At 33.8% G+C, this 10,000-nt stretch overlaps 1 protein-coding gene across 6 annotated transcripts in view; it reads right to left on the bottom strand.

Moving 5' to 3' along the window:
- LOC145293026 (interferon regulatory factor 1-like) overlaps positions 1-10,000 on the bottom strand; it is a 196,923-nt gene that overhangs the window by 67,846 nt on the left and 119,077 nt on the right. The window contains exon 2 of one of the 6 annotated variants that reach the window (XM_080139322.1): positions 1,991-2,735. The exons of the other annotated variants lie outside the window; for them this stretch is intronic. The gene's annotated coding sequence lies outside the window, so the exon portion shown is untranslated. The remainder of the gene's footprint in view (positions 1-1,990; positions 2,736-10,000) is intronic. 6 annotated transcript variants of the gene reach the window in all.

Below are 10,000 nucleotides of genomic sequence, written 5' to 3' on the forward strand. Positions count from 1 at the left end.
GGATTAATGAACGCCCCCTAGAACGTGCTACGTACAACATCGGAGCCGATGCGTATTTCGCTATAGGGGCCTCACTCGTGTACGTCCGCCAAGATTTTATGTGATTTTTTGTTTGTTTTAGCTATGACCGTTTGGTACAGGAAAGACAGTTCAGTCTAATAATGGCGGACCACGACAACGAATGCGGGATAAGGACGTGTGAGCGAGAAAATTCAACATATCATCTTATTGTTCTAATTATTGATCGATTTGTGAAACGCAATAAATATATAAGTCTATTTATTGTTAATAAATAAATAAGAAATTGTTGGCTACTATAGAGATTGTTGGTCACAATTTTTCTCAGCATGGAATGTTGGGTGTTGCTTGCTTTACAATTATGTTCTAATTTAAAACGAAAGTAAACAAAAACAAACAGTTCTTGTCCAGGATTCCCCCTATATTGAAAAGCAAAACTAAAGAAAAAAATCCCTACCCATGGTGAAACGAAATTATCATATTACAAAAATTACGTAAGTTGATGAAGTAGTTTTATTTTTTATTTAAAAAATCATTTTTAAACGATTAATAGGAATTTGTAGGCATTACAATAACTATTGCAAGTTTGAATTATTGAGTTATTTCCATTTGCCCCCCCCCCTTTTTTTAAAGATTGCTTTCAAAATGGCGGACAAGACAGCCACTTTTCTGTTACTCATAAAATTTGATTTTTCTTATTTAAAAATAAAACTATTTGATCAATTTAGGTGATTTTCGGAACATGATAATTTTGTTTCATTAAGGATGTGTATATTATACATATTTTTCTTTATTTTTGTCTTTTTTTTAATATAGGAGGATTCTAGAGAAGAACAACCAACCAAAAAGTAACCCAAATTAACTCAGCAATTATGTTTAGCAGGTTTGAATGCTATTAGCATATTTGTCGTGCAATTTGTTAGTTTTGTCATATTTAATTTATTTGTAGAAATTGTTGTCATAAAAACATACAAAGTTGTTTTTACTAATGAGTAACCACTTATCAAGGCTAAATGTAACTCGAGGATAATGGTTAAGAAGACGGATTGTCAGTTGAATGATGAATATAATGAGAGGATTGGAAACGATAAATGGAATGAACAAAGTTTGATTACTTGTGGACACGATTTATGATACATATTTGTGGACATTGAATCTGAAAACGACTATGTTGTAGATTACAGGGAAGCAGTCCCATAGTAAAATGTTCTACAGAAGGGAGTTCTTCGAAAGAAACTCTGTTTATGAAAATTTCGTCTGACGCTAGCTAGGCACATGAATGAAAAAGGGAAAGTTTGGTTATTTTTCTGCTTAGCAGAAGTCTTGCTGGGTCTTGCGAAGAAAAAGTCCTGATTAATACTTACATAACTCCAGTTTGATTTTAAAACTCTACATAAAAAAAAGAATTATTCTTCACTTCGAAATGCTTCTTTTTTGGAATGGTTTTATTTTTAGTAGAATATGTTATAATCAAAACATATTTTTTAAAATCTTTATTTGGAAATTTTATTTTAATTTTAAATTTCCAAATAAAGACTATTTCTTCTTTGTAAACTTTTAAATATATTTTTTTATTATATTAAACTATTCTGAAAAACGTTTTGGCGCTTCTTTGGAATAAGAACGAAAACCGAACTATAGAATTTCAAAACCAATGTTGTCTACTTAATTTTTGTGTCATTTTAGCTAAGAGCATTTACCTACTTAATTGTCATGTCGACATTAGTAATATATTACTGCATTATTATGTTAGAAGGGGCTGATAGGTTTTGGTGCCGATCGACCGTACAACTAATAAAGTAGACACAGGTAATATATACGGCAAATTGCAAAGAAGAGGGGACAAACGCAGGCGAATGGTTGTAAAAGAAACATTTTTTGCAATAAATATACAAGAAAAATGTAGAGGAACTGGATAAAGTTGGTCGATGAAGATTCTGAAAGGATGCAGGTTAGAAAACAGGCAATATACCAGGATAGCAGCATGGACTAGATGAACTAGAATATGGACACTGGATCTTGGACAGCATGGGATGACGTCACAAGGCAATTGACGTAGACGTCCCTGAGGTGTGATGGGATGTCTCAGGTAGGTTCAGTTGGCGAGGATCTGACCAAGGGCTGGATCGACGGGAATGAAAGTTGCAGAAATGGAAGTAAAGAAGTTGGATCCTGGACAGCATCGAATTACCTCACACGGAGATTGATGTGGACATCTCTAAGATGTGATGAAATACCTCGGGTAGGTCCGGTTCGTGTGGATGTTAGCCAAGGGCTGGATCCTAGAGCCGGACATCAATGATCACTGCAACAGAGGACCAGATGTTGATAAGCACTGAAACAGGGTGCCAGATGCTGCTGGGCACTGAAACACAGAGCTGGGTGTCAACGAGCACTGGAACAGAGAGCAGCAAAAAACTGCTGGAAGGAGCTAAAATAAGAACTGCTGGGAGGAGCTGAAGCAGGAACTGTTGGTACAAGTAGGAGCTGGAGTTGCTGAAACAGGTGCCGCTGAAAGGAGCTGTTAAAAGCTGTCGGAGCATGAGGTGCAGAAGTTGGTGCAGCTGGAACTGGAGAAACAGCTGGAAGCTGCAGGAATGAGCTGGAGTTGGGAGTACAGGAGTGAACTGGAGCCGCAGGAGCTGGAGCTACAGGAGTCGGAGGAGGAACAGGAGAGGAGTGCTGATTTGCTGTTGGTGACCTCTTCTCCTCTCGGACTAAAAAACAAAGGCAACGCAGACATATACACGATACCAAATATTCACACAATGAACATCTTGACTTGTAACATCTATTCTCTGAAGCTTTTTACCTAAACACGTATTGAACTACGAGCATTTTCATTATTAAAAAAATAACTTTATTCTTTTATTTGTATAAAATGTTTTGTTATCAAATTTCGTTTTTCTCAGTTTCTTTTTTGCAAAACTCTGTTTATGTTTTAGATAGCACTTCTTACCGGATGAATCTTCAATTATTCAATATTTCATTTTATTATGCATGTCTGTCTGTATATATATATATATATATATATAAAATATAAAGCTGAATGTGTGTGTGTGTGTGTCTGGTAACGAATAGGCTCCTATTTTGAATTTTCAACGTCTTTTTCCGTTTTTCTGAAATAGAACAGCGTCACACTTTGCACGTGAAACATTTTCAAATATTTTGTACTGGTATTTTTTGTTTCTTAATCCCATTCATCCAGAAGAAGTCTCGAAATAAAGACGAAACGTTAATGAACACATAATACGGTTTGTTCCTTTTTATTTCTTTCTCTCTATATATCTATAATATAAAGCTGATTGCGTGTGTGTGTGTGTGTGTGTGTGGTCACGAATAGGCTCCTATATGGTTAACTACTTTAAAAAACTGATTACATATAATGATAGAAGATGTATCGAGACAAAGGAATGGGTATGTTTGATCTGGCAGAACGGTGGTTCATTAAAATTGTGGGTTCTGCGTTCGCACCTGATCCACAAAGTATGGAAATAAAAAATTCAAAAAAAATAAACGTTTACAAGTGTTTTTGATATAGATGTACATAATAATACTTTGATAAGTATGTTTTAACTTAAATAGGGATGGTATAATAAAATTGTGGGGTCTGCGTTCGTGCCTGGCCTCCATAGAATGGAAATAGGCACAAACTTTAATAAAGACTTTTCATATCTATCTGCGTAAGTATACTTTGATAATTATGTTTCAGTTTGAAGAAATATGGTATAATAAAATTATGGGGTTTTCGTTCGCCTGGGGTTTTCGTTCGCGTCCATAGAATGGGAATATGTCACAAAGTTTAACAAGGTTTTTTAATATAGATCCACAGAATATTGTGATAAGTGTTTCAGTGTGAACAGGTATGGTATAATAAATTATGGGATTTATTCATTTTATTTTTACTTTCATTTTAATACCCCCAAATTCAAAAAACACTTCCTTTTCATACCCTATCATCATACTTTCATAAATCAGAGTCCACTTTCTTGTAGGCTGTTTTTGAACCCAGTCAACGACGGGTACTTTTGCTAGTATATATATATATATATATATATATATATATATATATATATATATATATCTTCTATAAATTCGTGTTTCTTTTGTGTGTATTGATATTCATATTAAAAACACTCTTTTCTATTTATTTAAAAAGCAATTACAATTTTCTTATATATTGGTCATAGAATTGAATTCATCTGCAAAAGATCTAGCTAATTTTCATATTCTTTTAAACATTCATTTTAATTAATTCCATATTAGTTTTTTCGGGTTTCTTATGGGATGATCATCTTTAGTTTACTATTACATGCAATTATATTGATGCAGATATTCTACATGATTTATACTTGCATAATATTTTCGTAAAATCTTTACAGAACACACAATATTGTTTCCATATATATTTATGTATACGTATATATTTTTGTTTAATCTATCTATCTGTCTGTTTGTCTGTCTGTCTGTGTACATTTCCCTATGCAATAACTCTGTCAATTTTTAGTCTACAGACTAGAAATTTGATATACAGGGTACTGAGGTTTGGGAAAATCGATGTGATCGGTTTTCGGCCAGAAATTTCGCTGTTAAGGGGTCAAAATTCAACGATTTGACCTTTGAGAACTCTACCAAACTACTCCGATTTTGGGTCTAAACACTTGAAATTTTAGATATTGGTTTCTTGAACATGGATCTAACTTAATAACTTGATTTGAGCCCAAAACAATAAATGTTAAGGGGTCATAATAGGGTCAAATTAAAAAAAATTGACCGCTTTTTTTTTTTGCTCAACATACACCTCAAAACACCCAGGCACCCATGCTAGTATATATATATATATATATATATATATATATATATATATATATATATATATATATATATATATATATTGATCAATTATTAAGTGCAGGTATATTGTTGACCTGAACTGAAAACTAATATTTCTTCCAAAGTGCTCAATACGAGTGTAGAGCTTTTTATATAAAGTTTTATTTTGTTTTATTTTCAGAATGCGAAATACACTTGGGATTCAACTGAGGTCCTGACGAGACATGAAAAAATATTGGAATGGTGATCGATCTGCATAGACTCCTTACTATGTTCATATATGAGATGAGTATCGGCTGAAGAGAGCTTTATATGGGGACCTAAACAGTTTCCTATTATCAGGTTTGAAACCAACAGTACCGATTACTTTCTCATCTAAACTTTCTGTATGTATATATATATATATATATATATATATATATATATATATATATATATCAGTTCATTTTTTCCATCCATTAAAACAATAACTTTTACCCCAATTCACGTTAAATATAAGTGTGGTTAGCGATCCAAAAAGGCATCTACCAAAGCCATGGACCACGATAAAAACGTTGAACAACTTAACAACATTTTCGTCTCAACTACGACAATTATATTCACTTCAAGTGTTTCTTTTTAATCCATTAAATGCTGTTAAAACTGCACGTGTAGCTGTGGATATATATCTCTTCTATTGTTTTTATTATTATTATTTGTGTGTATGTGTTTATTTCTGACAGAATTCGTTTTTGTATATTTGTTTTGTGAAAGAAAAGCCTGGGTGCCCGGCGTTGCTCGGGTGTTTGGAAGTGTGTGTTGAGCAAGAAAAAAAAAAAAAAGTGGTAGTAGGGAGGCAGGCTTGAACCCATGACGCGAAGGTGGAAAAGAAAGTAAAAGAAAATCTGCCGTCTTACTGCTACTCCATGACACGACCGGAAGTTCAGAACATAAAATGTAGGCAAAGTCAAGCAGACATACATACATACATACATACATACATACATACATACATACAATGACTTGGCAAAAATGGCTTGCAAAAAAAATCGATGCGTCCTTGTAAAAAACTACCTAGTTGAGGGTGAAGAAATTAATGTTTTTGGCTAATTTTTCGATATTTGTCATCTGTGACATCGAGCTTAAAAATGATACCAATCTCGTGAAAATCCGTCGCTTCTGTCAAAAGTTTTAGGCAGACATACATACATACATACATTTAAACAGAAAAGTGAGATTTATATTATAGACTAGCGGGAGTACCCGGCGTTGCCCGGGTATTTGGAGGTGTGTATGGTGTTAAATAAAAAAGAAACCGGGGTGGGTGGGGGGGGGGTGAAGGATCGAACTCGAAGCCCTGAGGTGAAGTTTGAAAATAAAATCGGCCAGCCAGAATGAGTTACTGTAAGATGTTTGAATTTATTTAAGTAAGAACCAAATTGACAGGTGCGCGCACGGAAGTCGTCGAGCATTACTACGATGACGACGACGACGACGTAGGTTTGTTTGTTATAAGCAAAGTAAAAAAAGAAAACAACGTTAAAACTTAAACGGGGCGGGGGAAATCAAAACATCGAAAACAAAAACACAAAAAAAAACTAACGTAAGGCAAACGAACGATAATGTAAAAATCAAAAAAACAAAAAAAAAAAAAACAGAAAAACGAACGCGTGAAAAATGGCTTAAATAAGCCTGTTTCGATATTAAAATTAAAAAAATCGGTAGATACCCAGGTGTTTTTGGGTGTGTGGTCGGGGGTGGATAAGCGAAGTAAAAAAAAAAAACCCAGAAAAATGAACCTTACGTGAAAAATGGCTTAAATAACATTGGTTCAATATTTAAATTAAAAAAAAAAAAAAAAAAGACATCTCACACCACGATTCAAACCCAAAACGTTTAGATAACGAACCAACGCGCTAACCAACTGAGCTAACGCGACGTAAATGGAATTTAGTCAGTTCTTCAACTATTTAAGATAAATCAGGTCATGACGTCATCTGACGCATGTGTAGAACCGGTCGTCGTCACGGGGGGACGGTTTTTGTTGACCCCCCCCCGTCGAAAATTGTCGATTTCGGGGTGAAAAAAATGAACGTTTTTGGCCAATTTTTCGATATTTTTCGGGTGAAGGATGGGGCTTCAATATGATACTGAGTTTGTGAATTTTCGTTGTGTCTGTCGAAAGTTTTTAGCGGACCAACAAACACACGAACAAACATACATACATACACACATTTTCGCTTTTATATATATAGATAGATAAAAGCGAAAATGTGTGTATGTATGTATGTTTGTATGTGTGTTTGTGTGTCTGCTAAAAACTTTCGACAGACACGACGAAAATTCACAAACTCAGTATCATATTGAAGCCCCATCCTACGCACGAAAAATATCGAAAAATTGTCCAAAAACATTTTGGGTTCGAATCGTGGTGTGAGATTTCTTTTTTTTTTTTTTTTCGATTTTTTAAATTTAAATATTGAACCAGTGTTATTTAAGCCATTTTTCACGTAACGTTCGTTTTTCTGGTTTTTTTTTTTACTTTGCTTATCCACCCCCGACCACACACCCAAAAACACCTGGGTACCCACCGATTTTTAAAATTTTGATATCGAAACAGGCTTATTTAAGCCATTTTTCACGTGTTCGTTTTTCTGTTTTTTTTTGTTTTTTCGATTTTTACATTTAACATCGTTCGTTTGCCTTAAGTTAGTTTTTCGATGTTTTGATTACCCCCCTTAAGTTTTAACGTTCGTTTTTATGTTTTCTTTTTTTACTTTGCGTATAACAAACAAACCTGGTCATTGACCTCATACGTCGTCATCCTCGTCGTAATACTCGACGAATTCCGTGCGCACACCTGTCAATTTGGTTCTTACTTAAATAAATTCAAACATCTTTCAGTAACTACTTCTGGCTGGCCGATTTTATTTTCAAACTTCGCCTCAGGGCTTCGGGTTCGATCCTACCCCCCTCCCCCCGGTTTCTTTTTTATTTAACACCACACACACCTCCAAACACCCTGGCAACGCTGGGTACCCCCGCTAGTATATATATAGAAGACTAGCCTGCGTGACCGGCCTTGGTCAGGTGTTTGGGGTGTGTTGAGCAAAAAAAAAAAAAGTGGTAGGAGGCAGGCTCGAACCTGTATCACGAAGGAGGAAAAGAACGTGAAAAAAAAAAAAAATGCGATGTCTTTGCTGTTATGTCCATCGCCAAACCGGAAGTGATGAATGTTTAAATTAAGGCTAGTCAATCGAAAAGAGGGGATGACTTTCGAAAATATCGGCGAAAAAATCGACCCTCCCTTGTAGAAAACTGCCCAATTGAGGGTGAAGGAATCAATGTTTTTAGCCAATTTTTCGATATTTGTCATCTGAAGGGTCGAGCTCCAAAACAATACCGATTTCATGAAAATCCGTCGCCTCTGTCGAAAGTGTTAGGCATGCATACATAGATACATAGATACGTACATTTAAACAAACAGGTGAGATTTATATTATAGATTATGATTTATTATTTTTTATAGCTCAGATTGAGTTAACGTAGGCAGATCAGAATTTAGGGAAGTTGTAAAAATTTGCAAATCTTAAAAACAAATTACTTGCTTGTTTCCCCTAAAATTTGAAAAGTTTTTAATTACAATAAAAAGTGCGCATAACATAAATTTAAATACAATAAAAAGTGTGTATAACATAAAATTAGAATTTGAAAAGTTTTTAATGCAATAAAAAAATGTGTATAGCATAAAATTAGAATCATATTCACAGTAGTTATGTAGGGTTGGATTATTTCAAGGAAATTCAACATATTTTTATTCACTTTAATTTGACAACAACAATTCTTGGTTTAATTAATAGCCTCGTTTAAATGTTATATTATGCCAAGAGAAATCAATATATCTTACAATCAAAATAAACGAATTTTGAACATAAAATAACGTGACGCTCATTCACTCCTACAGCAATAAGACAGCTACTATTCATATTTTCCTTTTAATTAATAATTTATATTGAATGAAGTTTAGAATAAATCGAATCGTCTTTTCTTTTCTTTTAATGCATTTAAAAGATATTTCTAATGCTTAAAAAAAAAATAGTTCTCATTCATTGTTCGACAGAAAACGATTGCTTGCACTTAACTAGCATGACGTCACTTTCAATCGCAAGGACCTTCCATTTACGATGGTCACGTGTGAGAACGATTTCTACCCCGCTTCCCAATAAAATAAAATAAAAAATAAAACACCCGATAGGAGACGGTAGTAGTTTTATAAAATTGCCTGTGAAGCGGAAAAGCAAGACAAAACAAAACAAGAACACGCAAACAAACAAACAAACAAACAGGGTTAAAAACGCTAAATGCATTTGTTAATCTTTTTGAGATTTACAGAGCGTGCACTTATCGAGGTCAGAATGCCATTTATTAATTTAGTACTTCCTAGTATTCTAAAGAACATATGTGCTATTTATCTATTTATTGTCATTATTATTATATTGGTTGACTTGTAATTTGTAATGCGTTACACAAGTTATAGTAGTAGTAGTAGTAATAATAATAATAATAATAATAATAATAATAATAATGTTAATCATAATAATGATGCTAATAATAATAATAATAATAATTTTAATAATAATAATAATAATAATAATAATAATAATTTTAATAATAATAATAATTTTAATAATAATAATTACAGACAAATGGTACAAGCATAAGCCGCAAGAGTACTCGAAAACGAGAACCACAAAATCCTATGGGACATGGACATACAGACAGACAAACCCATCCAAGCAAGAAGACCAGATGTCATAATAATTAACAAGAAAGAAAAATCTTAGATTTTGCTGTCCCAGCTGACGACGGGGTGAGTATGAAAGAAAAGTAGAAACGAAGCAAATACACAGAGCTAGCAAGAGAGTTAAAAGGGATTTGGATGATGAAAAAATCAAAATAGTACCGATAATAGTAGGAGCACTAGGAACAATTATGAAAAACTTTGAAAAAAGAATGGGAGAAATTGGAATCAGAAGAATGGCTGCAAAGATACAACGACTAACGATAATGAAAACGGCTGAAATATTAAGGAAACCCCTTGAATGCGGAGAATAATACACATGAAACACCTGCGTGAGCCAGACAAACTGCTGCAGAGGCAAAACATAAA

Source organism: Euprymna scolopes, chromosome 14 (genome assembly GCF_053919585.1).
Source record: "Euprymna scolopes isolate OS-2025 chromosome 14, ASM5391958v1, whole genome shotgun sequence".
NCBI lineage: Eukaryota > Metazoa > Mollusca > Cephalopoda > Sepiida > Sepiolidae > Euprymna > Euprymna scolopes.